This window comes from Eubalaena glacialis, chromosome Y (assembly GCF_028564815.1).
Source record: "Eubalaena glacialis isolate mEubGla1 chromosome Y, mEubGla1.1.hap2.+ XY, whole genome shotgun sequence".
Taxonomy (NCBI): domain Eukaryota; kingdom Metazoa; phylum Chordata; class Mammalia; order Artiodactyla; family Balaenidae; genus Eubalaena; species Eubalaena glacialis.
In genome coordinates this window covers 4,422,714-4,432,738 of record NC_083737.1, presented here as the reverse complement: position 1 = coordinate 4,432,738, position 10,025 = coordinate 4,422,714, and the positions used below count along the sequence as shown (strand labels likewise).

At 40.2% G+C, this 10,025-nt stretch overlaps 1 non-coding gene across 1 annotated transcript; it reads right to left on the bottom strand.

Annotated features, from left to right (window-relative positions):
• Window positions 1–2,515: 2,515 nt before the first annotated feature.
• On the bottom strand, window positions 2,516–2,622 carry LOC133082942 (U6 spliceosomal RNA). Its single transcript, XR_009699091.1, has one exon. It is a non-coding gene; the product is annotated as a U6 spliceosomal RNA (small nuclear RNA).
• Between the last annotated feature and the right edge of the window lie 7,403 nt (window positions 2,623–10,025).

The following is a 10,025-nucleotide window of genomic DNA, read 5'->3' as shown; positions in this document are numbered from 1 at the left end:
TGATGGATATTGGTTCCTTAATGGAACTTTACATATTATGGTATGGGATTTACTGTGAATGTATTTACTTCCTCACAAGGGAAGAAAATGGCAAGACGTCCACGTTATGCCAAAGAGGGGCTCACTCAAATGCCAACATCACTGCTTCCTGATCTCTTTCTTCATTTCCCTGTTGGAAAGTCAGAACTGAATTTTAGAGCACCATGTTGTAATAAGTGGTCTCCAAGATCCTTCATCTGAAAGGTGAGGATAAAATATTTGTCCCACAGGTCTCTTTGGGTGACCATGGCTATAAAGTGGTTGGCTGCATGTGAGATAGCTATAGAAACTATGAAGTGCTATGAAATATAAGGGTCCTGCATTTACCCCCAAAGGTCTTCCCCTGCCTCCTAATATGGTTTGGATTCCCTGATCCATGATCCTTGCTTTTTACCCCCATACTGGCTTATTCGTCCGCTTTCTAGCTTAACGATTAGCAAGCCCCAATCCTGCTTGGACTAGCTTTTCCTAACCCCGACCTGAGGGTGCTGGAGAAAAACACTCAACATATCAAATGATCTAACTTTAAATTATGATAGCTACTCTCACAGTAAACAGCAGTCATTCCCCAAAGTTCTCCTCTCTTCTCTTAGTTAATTCATTCTGCCAAGACTGAATTTTCATTTCTCCTTTCTGATCAAATCTCCAACACCTCACAGTGAGCTGATGAACTTGCCTTTTTTTTTTTTTTTTTGCCTTGCTGCTGCACGGCGTGCAGGATCTTAGTTCCCCAACCAGGGATTAAACTCGCGCCCCCTGCAGTGAAAGCGTGGGGTCCTAACCACTGGACCACCAGGGAAGTCCCTGAACTTGCTTTTCATTTTCCTGAAAAATGGAAAGGTTTTCAAGTGAATGTGTCCATGTTATCATATCTATATAGATCCAGCTTGAGGAAAGTGTTAATATAGTGGCTCAGTCATAGGTTTTACTCAGCTCTTACTTATCTCTGTAGCCATGACGATGAGGCTTGATCAAACTTGGAGAATAAGACCAATAGAATGTTCACAGAGTGACCGGGTCATAACGTCCTTCTGTACACCCAAGGCTGTGGGTTAGAGGAACCAGACAGACAACATGACTTGGTGTAAACATGAAGATGGACGATGTGTATCTGGAGCCACGTTTGGGCTCAGCCTCATGGCGGGTCATCCATCAGTATGCACCTGTGTGACTAGCCTCTTTTTAGGACTCTAGACCCTCAGGACCCAAGGCTGGATGCTCTTAGTGGACATCTTGCTACATGTCTCAGTAGTTCAGAGCAGGAGAGAAAAGTATGTCCTGTGTGACCATAGTAGAGAAAAGGAGGGAGGACTTTGCAGACTGTCTGTGATTTGTCTAGTCTCTGTCTGTGGATGTCTTTTCTCCACTCTTCTTCCTGAAACTCACCCCCTCCACTGGGATACTAGGTTGTTTTTCTTTTTTTTTTTTAATTTTTATTGGAGTATAGTTGCTTTACAATGTTGTGTTAGTTTCAGGTGTACAGCAAAGTGAATCAGTTATACATATATCCATTCTTTTTTAGATTCTTTTCCTATATAGGCCATTACAGAATATTGAATAGAGTTCCCTGTGCTATACAGTAGGTTCTTATAAGTTATCTATTTTATATATTAGTGTGTATGTGTCAATCCCAGTCTTCCAATTTACCCATCCTCCCCTTACAACCAAAGCAATCTCGAGAAAGAAAAACAGAGCTGGAGGAATCAGGCTCCCTGACTTCAGACTATACTACAAAGCTATAGTAATCAAGACAGTATTGTACTGGCACAAAAACAGAATAAAGATCAATGGAACAGGATAGAAAGCCCAGAAATAAATACAAGCACCTGTGGTCACCTAATCTATGACAAGGAGGCAAGAATATACAAGGGAGAAAAGACAGTTTCCTCAATAAGTGGTGCTGGGAAAATGGGACAGCTACATGTAAAAGAATGAAATTAGAACACTCCCTAACACCATACACAAAAATAAACTCAAAATGGATTAAAGACCTAAATGTAAAGCCAGACACTATAAAACTCTTAGAGGGAATCATAAGCAGAACACTCTCTGGCATAAATCACAGCAAGATCTTTTTCGATCCACCTCCTAGGACACTAGGTTGTATCTTCTGTCACCTACACAAGGACAGTGCTCCGTGGATACACTCTCCTCTGCTTCTCAACTGATGATCTGTTTCCTCAAGAGGATCATTCCATCAACGTAGAATGTGCTGCAATATATACCACTTAAAAAAAATTGAGACCCTGCAAGGCTTACCGCCATCCCTCAGTATTGCCAAAGAGCTCTGCTCAGCTGTACCCACCATATCAAGTTTGTCTCCTGAACTTCTTTGTGAATCTACTCCAATAAGATTTCCCTTTTTTTTTCATTTTATTTTATTTATTTATTTTTAAAACATCTTTATTGGAGTATAATTGCTTTACAGTGGTGTGTTAGTTTCTGCTTTATAACAAAGTGAATCAGTTATACATATAAAAATATGGAACGCTTCACGAATTTGCGTGTCATCCTTGTGCAGGGGCCATGCTAATCTTCTCTCTATTGTTCCAATTTTAGTATATGTGCTGCTGAAGCGAGCACAGATTTCCCTTCTTAAAGGAAGGACCACTCCAGCAAGAACACCCTTATCCAGGTTACTACTGTCTCTGCTGACAAATACAATGGTTATTTTTTGCCCTCATTATGCTTGGTTTATCAGCTCTATTTGAAGTAGTTGACCATTTTCTCTACTTGGCCCCCAAGATGTTGCTATTATTTTGGACCTCCTCTAGACTTCTTTTCCAGCACTTCTGGCAATCCTTCTGCTTTCCCCAAACTCTAAAATTTGGAGGGTTCCTGGGCTCATTCATAGGATGAACTCACCTTTTCATACATTCACTTCATATTTAATATCATGCTGTTCTACAGCTTTAAATACCTTTTAATCCCTGGTAACTCCCAAGTTTCTATCCAGCCTCAGTTCATTCTTTGCTTGCCCTAGAACTTTAGAAAAGTCTAAACTTACATATCCTATTGCCAATTTGGCAAACCTTACACGCCCTACAGACATCTCCAGTTTCGCATGTTAAAAAAATGAATTCTTTTTTTTTTTAATTTATTTATTTTATTTATTTATTTTTGTTTTTGGCTCTGTTGGGTCTTTGTTGCTGTGCACAGGCTTTCTCTAGTTGCGGCGAGCGGGGGCTACTCTTCGTTGCGGTACACGGGCTTCTCATTGCGGTGGCTTCTCGTTGCGAAGCATGGGCTCTAGGCGCGCGGCCTTCAGTAGTTGTGGCACGCGGACTCAGTAGTTGTGGCTCGCGGGCTCTAGAGTGCAGGCTCAGTAGTTGTGGCACACGGGCTTAGTTGCTCCACAGCATGTGGGATCTTCCCGGACCAGGGCTCGAACCCGTGTCCCCTGCATTGGCAGGCGGATTCTTAACCACTGCGCCACCAGGGAAGCCCCCAAAAAATGAATTCTTAAGTCCTTCCTTTATTCTCGATTCTGGTCCATCCATGGTATTTCTCATATACACATGAAAATTATCCTGCTGGGCTAACAGTTGCTGAGACCAAAAATCTTAAAGTATTTCTTCTGCTCTTTTAATATATAATGCACATTCAATTGATCAACATATTCTATTTGTTCTCCTTTCAAAATATGTCTGGAATCTTAAACATTTCCTACTACCACACTTTTATCCTTTTATTCCATACCCCAATTATATTTCACATTACCAACTGTAATATTCTCATATCTGATGTCTTTTCTTTCATCCTTGTCACTCTTTTAAATTTTTTTTATTTTATTTTACATTGGAGAAAGGTGATTAACAATGTTGTCTAGTTTCAGGCGTACAGCAAAGTGTTTCAGTTATACATATACATGTATCTATTCTTTTTCAGATTCTTTTCCCATGTAGGTTATCACAGAATACTGAGCAGAGTTCCCTGTGCTATACAGTAGGTCGTTGTTGGTTATATGTCTTAAACATGATAGTGTGTATATGTTGATCCCAAATTCCCAGTCTATCCCTCCACACACACACCCCCCCCTTCCCCTTTGGTAACCATAAGCTTGTTTTCTAAGTCTGTGAGTCTGTTTTGTAAATAAGTTCATTTTTATCATTTTTTAAAAGATTCCACATGTAAGTGATATCATATGATATTTGCCTTTCTCTTTCTGACTGACTGCATTTAGTATGATCATCTGTAGTTACATCCATATTGCTGCAAATGGCATTATTTCATTCTTTTTGATGGCTGAGTAGTATTCCATTGTATATATGTACCACATCTTCTTTATCCATTTCTCTGTTGATGGACATTTAGTCTGTGGATGGAGTGATCATTTTAGACCAAGTCAGGGCAAGTTTGTCTTGTTCTTGAAACCCTCCAATGACTTGTGTCCCATTCAGGGTGAAATCAAGTCCTCAGAAGTCCTACAAGAACTTTCTCCACCTCTGAGCTCATTGCTCCCCATGTCTCGGCAGCCGTACTTTCTGGGCTCCGCCCACATTCTCAACGTGCTTCTCTGTAGCTCATAGAACATCACTATCAAACGCAGACCTCAGGAATTTTGTCTTTGATGTTTGTGTTCCTTTTCCCTTCCACAAGCATGACTTGCTTCCTCACTTCCTTTGCAATGTAACATTTTCAGAGACGCCTTCCCTGACCAGTCTGCACCAAAGACTTCCCTCCGTAACTCTCTACTCCCAATACTTTTTTTTTTTTGGCTGCACCACGTGGCATGCGGGATCTTAGTTCCCCAGCCAGGGATCCAACCCTTGCCCCCTGCAGTGGAAGCACGGAGTCTTAACCCCTGGACCGCCAGGGAAGTCCCTCCACTCCCAATATTTTTGTATTACTAGAAAGAGCATAAAGAAATTCAGATGAAGCAACTACAAGATACATTCTCTAGAACATACTTCGATGTAAATGTATCCATTATTTTCATTATGAGGGCCCCTTTCATAGAATCTGCATATGTTAGGATTCATAAAATGACCCTCAGGCTTGTAACTTATACCACGACGCATTATTCCTCAGTTTGGGGAATAAAATACAATTTTCAAAATGCTCTGTGTTTTTGGTGGCTTTGGCAGTTTTAATTTCAGCACATCCTAGTGCATTTGTATGCGACTTTCCTTCAGCTAAGACCTGAAGTCGCGACCCCTGATAAGAAGCGCTCCATACTCCTAGATGGCATTTTACCTTTCTGGGCCAAGCATTGTTTTCGATTGAAGGCTAGCATTTAACATGAAAATTTAAGCACAGTGTATGAGCTGAGTTGGAATACTGAGTCCCTGAGTCTTAAAGGAATTGGAAAAAATGCTAATAATACGGCCACATCATAAAGTCTTACAAGCCCAAGTGTTAGCATTTATAGTATATTCAAAATGCATTCCCGCAATGTAAAATGATAATCTGCCCTTTGTGACTATGGAAACCCTTTCCCTGTTTATTATTTAGTCCTCTTCACACCAGACCTTCTGGAAAGTACCCACACTCAGCATCTTCAGAAAAAATGTGGATTTTTTAAATAAAGATTTTGTATTGTAATATGTCTTGGAGATAAAAATCACCAAAATGGCAGTAATGCTATTTTTGTCCCTTTGAGGTTGAGGGTATTATGTCTTCTCTGCTCCTCATGGCTGGTCTTTGGTCTCTTAACGTTAATGGGAAAAAAATTTTTTTTCTAAGTTCGGTGTGTTGGAAGAAAAAATACCACCATGGAATCTAATATAAATTCTTCATATCCTAAGGTTAGTAATTGTTTAGGTGTTTCTGTATTAAGCTTTCTGAAAAGCTGTGCTGTGTGTTATGTGGGTTATGAGTGATTGGATTTGCCCTGTTAAAATTGTAAAGCATAAAGCAGCAAGATTAGGAAAAAACTAAGTTGACATAAATTAGGATATGTGGTTGGGAACAAGAGAGGGACACACAGAAAAGAAGATGCAAATCAGAAATACATAAAAATGCAGTTGTGAAAACAAATGAATGAATATAACAAAACAGAGATACAGAGAACAAACTAGTGGTTCCCAGTGGGGAGAGGGAAGGAGGAGGGGCAGGATAGAGGGATAGGGGCTTAAAGGTACAAACTATTAGGTATAAAATAAATAAGCTCCGAGACTATATTATACAGCACAGGGTATATAGCCAATGTTTTATAACTTTAAATGGAATATTACCTTTAAAAATTGTGAATCACTATATTGTACACCTGAAACTTACATAATATTGTACGTCAGCTATACATCAATAGAAATAAATAATAAAAGTATCCATTACATAAAAAGATCAAGATAGTACATACCTCTTAGAATATGGTAAAAAAAAAAAAGTTTATCACATTCTAAGAATGGATATTATCAGCTCCTACACAAAACAAAATTGACAGTCAAACTAATTGCCTGACAAACACGTGCTCACTTTACATTCTTATTGCCTGTAGATAATTGTAGTTTGGGGATTGTCATGTGATAACTCTTCCCTTTATCTTATGCAATATCCCTTTGTCAAAGTGCATTAAACACACATGCTTATGGAATATATTATACAATATGTTATATAGTATACCATTATATTAGCCCCCCCCCAAAAAAAGATGGAGGAATCAACAAAAAACGTTACCATGTTTTGCTTCCCATGGATTTGCCATTGTTTTGTTTTTTGAGGTGATTCTGTTTGAGGATTCTCTTTCAACATCTCCACCTATCAAACTAAATCTTAACGTCCTTAAGTGAGATAATGAGTGTGGATAAAGTTCTGTTTCATCTGGGGAGGGCAGAATAGAGTTAGTTTTTATTATAAAAGCCGAGTTGGGAGGGGAGTGGTGATCTGATGGCAAACTGTGACTTTCGCAGGGAATTCAGTTCTTCAGGTTCCATACTGAGAACTCAGGGTCTTTCTGGGTTCAGGCAGCCGGCCTCAGAGGGGTCCTGCAGACCTTCCCATGAGGAGGGTCCTGTCTGGGTTCAAAAATGTAAGAAGTGTGGGCTTGGCCAGCGAGGGCTACGCTGATCGTCTATTTGGTATAAGCCATCAGTGCTGTAACCGGGACAAGATTTCCAGGAATATCCCCATCCCACGGGAATGTACACAGTACCCAATCTTTTAAAGCAAAAAGATGTAAAAGATCACCTGTTTTTAACCCTGCCACTTCACCAAATGTTTTCCCCTCTCCATCCCATCCTGATCCTGCTAAGAGGGGGCCATTGTCCTGGCCCGTGGTCATCCCAAGAGAGAGATCGTCAAAGGCAAGGAGAATATTCCCATGAATCAGACTAGTCTTCACGAGGGCACCCCCATGCCACCATCTTCCCTCCTTTCCCTCCATCCATTCAAAGGTCTGTTTCTTGGGTTTATTCTCACTGCCAACATTACTCTATCTTGTTCCAAATTACTGTGGCTAAATAAATTTTTAACAGTCTGCATAGATTATTGAAATTGTCACAAGGACTGCATTGATGGCTTTAGCCATAAAACCGATCTTGTCACTGACATATTACTACTGTAAAATTTATTTTGTACACAGCCCCAGAAACGTTCAAGGAAAACTAGCAAAATGCAGTGTGAATGTCTTCCTTTCCTATCTTTAAGGTCATTGTCAGTATCACCTCCATTCTCGAAAGGCACTTATCAGACCCTGCAGGATGTGGCTTAAAGCAACTCAACGTTGCTTCATCAAAACAAACAAACAAAACCCAAGCGGCTTATTCACGTGCATGTTGGAATAAGCTGACCAAACGCAGCATTTGTCTATGATACAAACCATTGCCTTCTTCCTTTCTTTGGATTATAGGTTTTTACATTATTTTAAGAGCAAAACATGCCCACTTGCACCTTGCTACAAAACCAGTTTGCTTTACACTGTTTGCTAAATAGTCTGAAGCAAGCACAACTTGCTAAGTTAGCTCATTTCCCGAGATTTGAGTGTTCTTGCAGCACTTCCCGTGTTTCTATGCCCATTTGTACCTGACAGGTGACATGAATGCCCCAGAATTCCTAAGTGGGTTGTCATGAGCAGTGTGATAAAAGTAGCAGTAGCCTAAAATCATTGCTAATTCAAAATCCGTCTCAACTTAAGCCATAAATTTTGAATTAACAAGTGCCTAGATGCAAGCAGTAAAATAGATGAGCATTCCTTTAGATGCTTACAGCGTATTATGAATCATTTTCCCTTCACCTTAACGATGTGAAGACAATCAGAAGAAAATGAAAAGAATTTGAATGGTGTCATCACATTCAAAGACAAACCAGTAGAGTATATATGCAGGGAGTTGTAAAATGATCACGCCTAGAATCCCTTTCAGGGACCGATATCCTTCATATAGTTATAACTTCTGCATATTTGATGGACCTACATTTATCGAGGTCAATGTATCATAATTTCTTTTTGCAGCATTTATTCCCAGGGCTGTAAGTTTTTGTTTCTTCAGTTTCTTCTGGGATATCTTTCTCTCCTGTGCAACCTCCCCTTCTGGTTTAGGGATAATCTCTTCTTTTTCAGTAAGGATCATCTCAGTGTGTCAGGGAGAGCTCACGTATGGGTTGATCCGACCATGAGCTCTGTAAGTCCTGAGCTGCATCTTGGGGGCTTTGTTCACCTGGATGTGCTCGATGACCAGAGAATCTACATCTAAGCCCTTAAGTTCAGCATTACTCTCTGCATTTGTGAGCCTGTGCAGTAAAGATTCAGCACTCTTTCTGGGCCACCGACCCTGCATCCAGCCCCACTGGACACACCTACCAACTCCACCATTGTAACGATGAAATGACACCCATTGCTTCTGTAAAGTGACATCCTTTAGATACTTGGTGGCTTTTTGGATATGCCTACCCTTAATGGCCTGGGCAGTTTCCTGTGTGTTTTTAAAGTGAACACGAAGATTTGAACCTCTTGATTTGCATGATCTTGTAGGGTTTTCTGGGTCAAGTGAATAGCGACCCATTTTTAGAGGTCACTTCAGGCTGCTTACCGGAAAAAGAGAGATCATAATTTCGTAAACTCTTCTTGAATTTCTGTGCACGGGAGACTGGACAACGTGAAAGCCAGGACGAGAGAAGGTGGACACATTGGTGACTATTATGGGGTGCTCGTTTTAAAGGTTCTGAGAAGCAAAGCCTTTGGGTGAATGTCACAGATCAGCAACCAGAGTTCAGAAACAGATGACAAGGGCTTATCAACAGGCTACCCAAGGGGTGCTTGCAAGGGGAAAAGCCAACATCCATTTTCAGAAAGTACTAGCACAGGTTGGGAGACAGAAGAGCAGTGTGTTTGAATCAGGGGGTTCCATAAATACTGCTAAATTTGGCTATCTTAATTAGTATCCCTGTGTAGTCAACAGATTTTGTCCCTCAGATGCCACTGAGTCTTGGAAAACATCGACTCAAGTTCACCATATCTATCCCATTCCTATTTTCATTGACATGGTCTTACTTTGGGGAGTTTTCGTGTGTGCTTGTTTTGGGGGAAGGGGGAGAAATATGGTGGCACTTCTTAGCATCCATAATTGCATGTGCCAGTTCCTGGTAATGAATTGCTTTATATCTATAGCTATCTCTATATCCATATCCATATCTGCATCTAAATTTATACCTATATCTATCCATAGCCGCCATCTGTATCTGTATATCTATGTTAATATATGTTCTATTGGTGGGTTTGTTTCTCTAGAGAAGCCTGAAAATACAGTCTTGTGCCTCATAGATTGTCTTTGAAGGTGTTTGGGGGTGGGCTAAAAAGGAATGGTTTCCCTGACCAGTTACCAGTTAGAAGGAAGATCAGATATTTAAAGACAGCAAGAGGCAAGCAACTAAGAAAAGGAAATAGTTGAGACAGATATTATATGTTTTAATAGTTGAGACAGATATTGTATGTTTTAATAGTTGAGACAGATATTGTATGTTTTAAAAAGGGAAAAAAGGGAAGGAAATCCAGAAAAGAGGGGATATATGTATACGTAGAGCTGATTCACTTTGCTGTACAGTAGAAACTA